This window comes from Euprymna scolopes, chromosome 13 (genome assembly GCF_053919585.1).
Source record: "Euprymna scolopes isolate OS-2025 chromosome 13, ASM5391958v1, whole genome shotgun sequence".
NCBI classification, from domain to species: domain Eukaryota; kingdom Metazoa; phylum Mollusca; class Cephalopoda; order Sepiida; family Sepiolidae; genus Euprymna; species Euprymna scolopes.
Genome location: NC_136494.1, coordinates 146,860,790 through 146,871,808, shown reverse-complemented (window position 1 = coordinate 146,871,808; position 11,019 = coordinate 146,860,790). Strand labels below are relative to the sequence as shown.

At 36.1% G+C, this 11,019-nt stretch overlaps 1 pseudogene; it reads right to left on the bottom strand.

Annotated features, from left to right (window-relative positions):
* Window positions 1-1,249: 1,249 nt before the first annotated feature.
* On the bottom strand, window positions 1,250-8,112 carry LOC145292342 (uncharacterized; annotated as a pseudogene).
* Window positions 8,113-11,019: the final 2,907 nt, after the last annotated feature.

Sequence of the window (11,019 nt, the reverse complement as noted above, 5' to 3'; positions counted from 1 at the left end):
GGAAGATCATTAATGTAGATCAGGAAAAGAGTTGGGCCCAGGATGGACCCCTGAGGGACACCGGCATTAATACTGTGAGCTTCTGATTTTTGCCCCTCAACTACTACTCTTATGAACCTATCAGAAAGAAATGATTTAATAATTGAGAAGACATTTCCAGCTATACCATAGCTAGAGATCTTATGAAGTAAACCTTTATGTCATACCCTATCAAAGGCCTTAGATATGTCAAGAGCAATTGCCCTAGGAATGTGGCCTCCGTCGAGAGATTTGCTAATCCTATGAGATATAACTGTAAGCACATCTGCTGTAGATCTAGCAGAACGGAAACCATATTGAGTGTCACTAAGAAGGTTATTTTTGTTGAGATGGTTGATTACTTCTGTATTTAACACAGATTCCAGCAACTTATTCATGACGCACAGGAGACTTATTGGCCTGTACTGAGAGGGGGATGAGCGATCACCTGAATTCTTAAATATAGGGCATACTGATGAAATTTTCCAGGGAGATGGGAAACTATTCTCCTTAAGACAACGTTTAAACAGTTTTGTAAGTATGGGCGCTAGTTCAGGTTGAAGTTTTTTGAGTACTATAATTGGAATACCGTCAGGGCCAGTTGCTTTACTGGAATCAAGGTTTTTGATTAGCTTGGCAACATCACGTACAGATATACGTATATCACATAGCGTGTTTTCTGATATAGGAGGAAATATTGGGGGTTGGCGGCCTTGGTCGCAAAGGGTAGAATTATCTGCAAAGTTCTTGACAAAGAGTTTGGCTTTGTCTGATGCTGACGAGATTACCTCAGGTCCATTGATAATAGTTGGGATGGAGCACACGCTTCTGTTCAGGATTCTGTTTGCTATTTGCCAAAACTGGTGGGAACCAAGCCGCTGCTCAGCTACTTTGGACTTAACAGATTGAGCATACAACTCTCTTGCATTCTTTATTACTTTCTTACAATGGTTGCTGGCAGTCCTAAAAGCGACTTTAGTTTCCATACATCTATTACGTTGTAAGCAGTGGAAAAAGTGATTTCTGTGCGCAATGGCAGCAGCACATTCTGGAGAGAACCATGGCTGGTTTCTTTGAGTTTAATCAATCCATTTTTTTTTTTTTTTGCAACGGCCGATTTTCTGAAAGCATTTGACTTTGTCAACAGATTCAAATTTCCAGAATTTCCTGTTTTCAGAGCAAGGGCATCTGCTAATGAAGTCAATGACATACTATCATTTTCTATTCTTACTTTCTTCTTATTTAGTTTTTCTATCTGTCCATCATCTGCCTTTCTCTGGAGTTTTTGTCTATCTTCTTGTCTCTCTTCTTTTTGTTTTTCCAGGTACATGTCATACCCCTGCCTAACCATGGAGTATGAAACAATCAGAGGATTGGTTATAGGTATTTGACACACCCCTCCTGTTGCTTTAACCTGGTCACAGATAATCCTCTGTGCAACTACAGTCGCATACTTCATATTCCCTACCTCTATTTGCTTGTTCACGGAGAATCCTCTCTATACTGGCCTGGTCATGAGAGAGCATCAGAACAGTCTTCACAGCCTGAAACAGCTTGCTGTACAAATATCAATCATGTAGGTTGCAAACCGTTGGTTTAGTCTGTCATCTTCACTCCTGTGGTTGAACTCAACAAACTTTACAATGACATGTATCTGCTCAAGAAAAGTTTCATATTCTAACAGGACACTATCACATTCATTTTCTTTTAGCTTACTGTTGTGCATAAGAATGTTTAATACACTTTTAAATTGCCTTTTACATCACACCTGCTTGAATAATCTTGGGTTTAGAGAAAACAGCTGTCTGACAAGGGAATAGGACAGTCGGCATTTATACAGGATTTTCTTCACCATACTGACAAAAAATTTAATAGTCTCAATTCTGAAGACAAGTATCTGTCTCTCAAACACCCCATTCTTTGCGGCTTCCTTGAGGCTCTTTTCTGCGAGGAACCCAAATTCCACTTCCGTGTAATTGAGCCTCATTTCCTCATCTTCAGCTACCCTGCTCAATTTCTCATCAGATACATGTAGACCTTCAGATCTTATGTAGCACTTCATCAATCATCTGACCATCTGACTGAGATCTTCTGCCAGGAATGGCACCATAGGCCTGTCAGTTTGATAAATACACAGGAAAGGCTGCAGATGACTTGCAACAAACTTAAAAACTGTAGCTTTGGAATCAGAAGCTTGTCCTTTGTCGCTTGGCAAATTGTCTCATAGGACTTGTAGGTTGGCATGGAAATTTTTTTTCCTCCACACTCTTAACATACTTAATAAGTAAAACCAACACAAAGTCAAGTATCTGCAGAATGTCTTCTTGGTTCCTCCTCTTCTCTTTTCTCTCTCCCAACTTTCGAGCACAGCATATAATAACAAAACTCTAAAGCACGTCTGACAGCACTGACATCTGCCAACAGTCTGCCCCTCCTCTTAACAACACAGGCTTTTTATATCGCAAAATCGTTCACCTCTATTTGCATATTCTTCTAACTCACGTGATCACTACTCTATAAATAAGAGTCTTGACCGTTTCTTTTCTTTCTTTTTATTTATTTTCGGTGACCGACCCGCACGTGGTCTATCCAGGTAAGTCACGCATTTCTCCACACTCCCCCCTGATCTCATGATCACAAACAGGACATGCGGGCAATCGTCGTTGGCGGGTACTCCTTCGAAGAATCGGGGGCAGCACTTCCTCATTGCTGTTTTCTTCATTACCACCATCATTACTACCAGTCTGTTCCATTATCCCGTCTCGTGGTTCCATAGGCGGTGTCTCACAATCAGGGCAGGGGGGCAGTATCCGTCTTTGTCGGGTACTTCTCCGAAGAATCAGAGGCGTCATCTCCTCGGTGTGCTCCATCATCCCTTCTCGCGGGGTTTCGCAATCATGGGGGGTGGGCAGTATTCGTCTCTGTCGAGTATTTCGATGAGGCATTACTTCCTTGTGTCCATCGCTCTCCTCACTATTGTCATCAGTATGTCCCATCATTCCCTCGTCTGGTTCTGTTGGTGGTGTTTCTATGCTCACCTGAAGGGGCAGTAAGTGATCAGGATCATCTCTGAACGGTGTGTGATCCTCCTCATCGTCCTCAGAATCAGAAGAGGTATAACAAGGGCGGATATCTTTTACGTGACGTGGTATGCCACCAATCAACATGGTCTGAGGACTTATGATTTCGTCTATTTTTCCCCGGAAAAATTTCGTAGTGCACCCAGCATTCGGGGGTTTTATCCAAACAAGGTCTCCCACCTGATATGGTGTATTGACAACACTCACCACTGATGGTATGGCATCAACTCCTTTCACACACTGTTCATATTGGTAAATCCCATTGGCTGGTGCAGTTGCTGGTGTTGCATTGTCCTTGGGTGTTATATTATACCAGTACACAGCTTCTGGAATAGAGCACTGCGTCCTGGCTGCAATTCTTTTGATGGTGCGGTGACACCGTTCTGCTATACCATTACCCTCGGGATAATATGCACACCGATAATGCATTTTAATCCCCCATTCGTGCACGAATTTCTGAAATTCTTGACATCGAAATGTGGCGGCATTATCAGTCAGAATTTCAATCGGGGCACCACGTTAAAAAAAGACGGCTCTCAACTGTTGTATAATGTTGTAAAAATGTTTGTCCCCATAATGTGTTATGTCCATCCCTACTCGCTGCCAGTTGCCCTCCACCTCGAGCTTCCCTTTTTGCCATTGGGATGGTGCCGGATCAATTCTCTGACACTCTTCACACGAACGTATGGCTGCTTTCACTGATGCTTTTGTAGTTGCAGGGCATACTCTTCGGACAAAATATGCAGTCCTCTGAATTCCAGGATGTCCAATCTGCTGGTGTATCATACGGATCTGGTCAGGTGTTAATTGATCCATTACAGTCGCGCATGTTTGTTGTTGAAGATCAGATCCCTGCCTCATTGCATCGATCCACCTCTTTGGTACTCGAGTCAAGCTATCAGCCAAATTCTGCATCGACGAGACTAACGTAATGTCTACCTGCAAGCTGTATTTGTTGGTTGGCAGGGGGCAAGGGTAGCGATAGCACCTTGCCCCCAACTTCGTTTCCCGAACAGTTGCGAGATATGTGCCAAACTTATTGCAGCGATAGCATTGCACTGGTCTCTTTGATTGTGGATATACACCTCTCCTATCACTCCGGCACTCTTTAGCAAAATGATTGGCCTCCCCACATTTATAGCACACTGGGGTGGCCTGCTTATTACTATCTGGAAGAGAGTCCACATTGCCTCCATGTCGAAAACGAGCTGCTGCTGCAATTGGTTCCTGTTCCTTACAGATGTTTCGAGCTCGGGCCAATAACTCATCAGTTGACAATTCATCGATTCTTGATGATGCCCGCAACAGTTTACTGACCTCCTCGGGTAGGCCTACCAAAAAAGCACAGCTTAATATTTTATCGTTGACCCCACCAAACGGTACAGATAATTTTCGCAGGTCGGCTAGGTACACGTCGACTGTTTCCTTGGGTTGAAGTGTCCGGCTCGTGAACTGTTGCCACGCAACAAATGGATCTGTACCAAACGCTGTATACAGGCTCTGCTTGATTTCATCCCAGCCTGGTTCATCCCCGAGTTGTTGGTAGACTGCATAGGCCCCTCCGGTTAGCCTCAAAGGGATAACTGTGGCTGGTTCTTTAATTTTGCACAGTTTACAGATTTTCTCTGCCTTTTCAATCCATTCGACGACAGCCGGTCCAGTGGTAGATCCGTCGAACTCGGGTATTAAGCGAATGTCGAATCTGTCCATTGTTAGTCACCGCACACCAAGAGCCGAAATAGCTTAAAACCAACACAAAGTCAAGTATCTGCAGAATGTCTTCTTGGTTCCTCCTCCTCTTTTCTCTCTCCCAACTTTCGAGCACAGCATATAATAACAAAACTCTAAAGCACGTCTGACAGCACTGACTTCTGCCAACAGTCTGCCCCTCCTCTTAACAACACAGGCTTTTTATATCGCAAAATCGTTCACCTCTATTTGCATATTCTTCTAACTCACGTGATCACTACTCTATAAATAAGAGTCTTGACCGTTTCTTTTCTTTCTTTTTATTTATTTTCGGTGACCGACCCGCACGTGGTCTATCCAGGTAAGTCACGCATTTCTCCACAATAAGATCATTCAAAATAAGAATTGCTCTATTACATATTGGGACATGTTCCAATCACCTGTGAGTTACGTCCCTTAACCAAAAAACTGTTAACATATGGAAAACAATGGGACGCAACTCTTATATTCATGATAATATACAATTTCAATTTTATTTTAAATATTTAAAAAATATTTTAATGGTATTTCTATTAATAATAATTATAATTTAATATTATTTATTTCATAATAATTATAATTTAATATTATTTATTTCACAATAATTATAATTTAATATTATTTATTTCAATTTTATTTTTAAAATTTTGACATAAATTTTTACTGAACATAAAAAAATATGCATTTTATGGCCTTCCAGGTATTTTCCATATTTTCAAGGACTTTTCAAGGCAATTTAAAAAATAAGACCTTTTTAAGGCAAAACTCAAAATTCAAGGACATTTCAATTTTGTGCAAACACTATATAATTATATATACATGTATAAATTTCAATATATTTTACTTAGCTGGGATTGTCTTATAAAATATTACATGTAATAATATTTTGTAAGATCGAAAATCACTGAATTTGCATGTCGTTTATTCTGAGGTATATATATATATATATATATATATATATATATATATATATATATATATATATAGAGAGAGAGAGAGAGAGAGAGAGAGAGAGAGAGAGAGACTGTTAAGTTTTGAGACATTGTGTTGAACAAAGATGGCGGCGTAGTTCAGATCAGTTACCAAGATGGCGGCCAAGAATCAAATGCGGTCCGTGCCGTAGTTAACGGCGAACTGATTGAATCCAAAATTCGACAATTTTTATAATAATTTTTAAACGTTTTCATTGGTTGTTTAGCACAGCCGTTGGTTATAAAAATGATTGGTGAATCCATTCATCTCATACCCCCATCAGGAGTCAAAAACATTTTACAGAGACAGAGTAAAACAATTCATAATTATGAATTAAAAATCAGTTTCAAAAGGACAAACAAACAAAATCAACTCGATTGTATGATCGTTTCGGAAACGATATTCATTTTATTGAAATTGACAATAAGTATTGACAATAATGTGACAAAAGTTTTGTCCTTTAAAAACATAGTCTCCTCATCAGCAAAAATAGGGGGAGGGAAGAAGTTAAAGACACCAAAATAAAACTAGCATTTTAGTCGTGAATAAGGCAGATATTCCTTTTTTTTTTTATCTCCGATATAAAACCTGCTTTTAATTTTAGTCAGTCTATTTTTTTGCATGCTGTTATATTTCGTCTCCACAATTAAAAACAGATTTTATATTAGAGATAAAAAAGGAATATCTGCCTTATTCACGACTAAAATGCTAGTTTTATTTTGGTGTCTTTAACCCCCCCCCCATTTTTGCTGATGAGGAGACTATGTTTTTAATTGACAAAACTTTTGTCACATTATTGTCAATACTTATTGTCAATTTCAATAAAATGAACATCGTTTTCGAAACGATCATACAATCGATTTTGTTCGTTTTTCCTTTTAAAACTGATTTTTAATTCACAATTATGAATCGTTTAACTCAATATTAATATAGCTCTAGAATATCCATACCTATTGAACTTATTATATATCTACAGTACAAAGGACACTGTTTTCTTTTAAAAGTATTAATACATTTACTACATTAAAATAGACTCTGCTCTTTAGACTCCAGGTTTAATTCCTTCCAAAAAATATTAAAAATGTCAGAAATTTATCTTGTTTCCAGATAAATTTGACCCGAAAGTAACTAGCCTGAAAAAAACAAAAAAAAAACAGCATGAAATAAAAAGGTGGAGGGGGGAATAAAATATGAAGGTCTTGTTTTAACACGAAGAAGAGATTTTATTCACAATAAAATTAATTGCAAATTTTCGCTTTGCAGGCATTAAATTCAAAGAACGCAAAGGTAACATATAATGAAAAAAAAAAACACACTGGTTCTTATAATGAAGATGTTGCATCCATGAACGAATACAGTATAATTCAAAATAGTAGTTCCTAATCACACTCTCATATGTAATAAATTTTAGGAACGTACTCACAAATTGAAAGCCAGTCAGGCACGTGCCTTTTTCTTTTTTTTTTTGTTTAAAATCCTTTTAGAAATTTCTCCTTTCTTTTATGTGCAAACTGTAGCCACGTAAAATAAGGTATTTTTAAAAAATTACACTCCTTCCAAATACGTTCAGACCGTAGCCATGTAGATAGTTTTCAGAAGCATGCCTCGTCGCATGCCCAGGGTATTCTTGCCAGGCTTCTTTTAAGGAGGCTCCAAAATTCCTTGTCTGCGCCGGGCAATGAACCTGCATTCACTCTCTACGTCGCTGGAATCAAAAAGAGACCGAAATTCATGCTGGGCTCGTAACGTCATCAGGGAGCTGGCATTTTCCTTTTCTTCAAATTAAAGGGTGCTTCGTACAAACCCAAAATGTATGAAACTGAAGAATCATAAAAGATACGAAATACAAAAAATCAAATACAAGAACCAGATAAAAAATAATAAATGTAAACATGGGTGATGCACTATTATTTGTACAAAAAAATTCCAACAAAAAATTATATATATATATATATATATATATATATATATATATATATATATATATATATATATATATTAGTGGAGGTTGATTTGGGAACCTCGCTTAATTCTCCCCAGGGAATGTTGTAAACCAACCCATTAAAAAAATAATAAATAAAAAAAAATAAGACTGCAAAATATTTTATCACTCGAAAACTTTACCATTTAATGAAAAAAGAAATCAAATTTTGAAATAATCGTACTTTTTCATTGGACACTGGTGTTAAGTGACAGAAGAAATAGGTAACATTGGAAAAAATCTGAAGAAAATGTTAATTATTATATATATATATATATATATATATATATATATATATATATATATATATATTTGTCTTTACAATTCAGCCATTTTGTGTAAGTTAGCCAAATAATTAAATAAATAAAAAGCTTAACACTGAATAATATTTAATTTAATTTACAATGAACTCCCTCCTCCACAAATTCGGTCTTCTTTTTAACCAGCTAAATTTACACTCTTCACCGGAAAACTCACAACATTTACTCATTCGCACACGAGTTCCTAAGAATACGTTTTATAATTCTTGTAAAACATATTTCTGTGCTTCACGGGGAACGTGGACCCTGCGTAAACGTTTTTTTTTCTTTTTCTTTTTTTTTTTTTTTTTTTTTTTAAATGAATGCTCCCTGAAATGTGCAAAAATTTTCTTTCACTTTCTTCGTGAATTTGTATTACTGTACACATAGATTCGAAAAAGTTGTCAAAACACAAATATATAACAAATAAATATTATCAAAGGCAAGATAAGTTACTTTTCTACCAAACTGGATACATTTTTTGTGTTTTTATTCAATGTAACATATTCATTCAGCTCAAAAAACATGCAGCGTTTACCGATGTATTGGAAAATTCAAAATGGCGCTCGACACTCTCTTTAACATGGTAAGTTTGGGAAAAGGTATTATAAATAATAAACTAGACAAAATACTATTTAAAAAAAACACCGAATATATGTCAACTTATGTCACGGTAACATATAATGAGCGAATTTCTAACAGTATTTTGTCTAGTTTATTATCTATAACATCTTTTCCTGAACTTACCGTGTTAAAGAGAGTGTCGGGCGCCATTTTGAATTTTCCAATACATCGGTAAACACTGTATGCTTTTCGAGCTGAATAAGCATGTTACATTGAATAAAAACACGAAAAATATATCCAGTTAGGTAGAAAAGTAACTTATCTTGCCTTGTTTTTTGACAACTTTTTCGAATCTATGTGTACAGTAATACAAACCCCAATTTTTTTTTTTAGCGAGCCGAATAATGCATGACCATTATTAAACAGGGCATGCTTTGAAGTAGGCACCGCCAAAACTGAGGGGGTGGGGCAGGTAAGTACTTTTTGACGGACCGTCTTTTTAAAAATCTACCAAAAATCAGGTAATTATCCGATCAATACGAAATTTTCAGCGATTATTAAGAGAAGAATGAACTTTATAACAGTGTACTTATTTTTCATAAACGATATTTATATATATATTTTTGCTTACACCCCCCCTTGTTTTGAGGGGGTACAAATATGCTTAAAATAATCATCTGAAACTGAACACAACATATTGTGTTGTTGTAAGGGACAGAATTATAGATTAAAAAAAAAATTGTTTGCATACCTTATTTTGACGTCTGAATATCAGAACTTTGATTATCCCGCTTTTGAGTTTTGAAGTGTGAAATTCGGTGAATATGTTAAGTAAAATAATTAATTTAAGTTAAACAAAACAAATTTTTTTTTTAATATTTATACGAAAAAAGCCATTTTAAAATCTTTGATAAATAAATTAACAATTTCTTTTTAGCGAGCCGAGTAATGCGTGGCCATTATTAAACAGGGCATGCTTTGAAGAATCGATACAAAAAAAAAAAAAAAATTTGATAAATATTGTGCCCTTTGTGTTAAAAGTAGCATCATTTTTTCGATCCCGTTTGAAAACGGTTGCCGCCTTTCGACTACAGTGGACCAAACGCGCTGAAATAATTTTTTTTTATTCTGCTTTAAATTGCCCCCCCTCCCATTTTGGGGAGCCTGGCCCCCACACACGTACACATTAAAAACCAAACTCATACAAATGGTCACCCATCTGGTACTGGCCAGCCTCAGCGTTAATAATACATTGAAATTTTCGTCACTGAAAAATAAGGTCTTTTTTGGCCTGTTTGGTCTTCCATAGTTTGCTTTTTATCAAATACAAACGTAAACATTGTCGATCTAGACTCTAGATCGACGCGAAGTAACTGGTTGCCTATATGAATAAGTGGAATTATTTGAAATCCAGGTACTTATATTATAATATTTTTTGCATATTCTCATAGAAAATCATCCTAAATCTTAGTTAGACAACAAATAAATAAATTAATTATTTCAAAAACCTTTTTTTTTTTTTAAATATTTATGTACGTTTTTTGTGCAAGACAAAAAATGTCAATTGTTAACTTTTTGGGAAAATTTAACATTTAAAATTTAATTAAAAATAGTAGAAAAAGTTTTACATTATTCTGTTTTCTATATGATAAAATTCAGGGTTTTATCTTTCTGGAAAAAAAAATTACTCAGAAATAATGGATTTTAATAAACGTAATTTTATTTTAAAAAACAACAACAACTTGATTTTTCGGCCATTTTTGGCGGTGTCAACATTATGTTTTTCATTTTTTTTTTTTTTGTTGTTTTTTTTTTGTAGGGGGGATTCCATTAGCAGGTGTTTCTGCAGTTTAATTAACCATTTTTCCGTAAGTAACGCGCCGACATTTACCATTTCAGAAAAATTCTGATTACATTGTGGCTTGCGGCGTGAATACCCTCCCCCCCCCCAAAAAAAGAACGAAAAACATAAAAATGTGTTTGGTGCTTATGTTTCTGCAAACCGCTTGTGAAAACGTTATTTTTAATCAATTAAAAAAAGCATTAAAAACTACGTAAAACGAAAAAAACAAAAATGAACCACATTTTTTTAAAAAACTTTCTTATTTAAAAGATTCCTATACGGTGTCATATGAAAGCCCCACCTTCCGGACAACAAATATCGAAAAGTTTGCCCAAAGTGACCACCAGAAGTGCGTCAACTGATCGATTTTCTGCAGGGGGGGGGGCTCAAAAAAGTGACATTTTAATGTTAAACATTACATATTTTTAAATCGATTTATAACTGCCCAAAAAAATATGGCCGCATAAGTCTTCTACATAAAGTATACACGCGGTCATTTATTTTGGGTCAACTTGTATTTTAAACCCGCTGAGT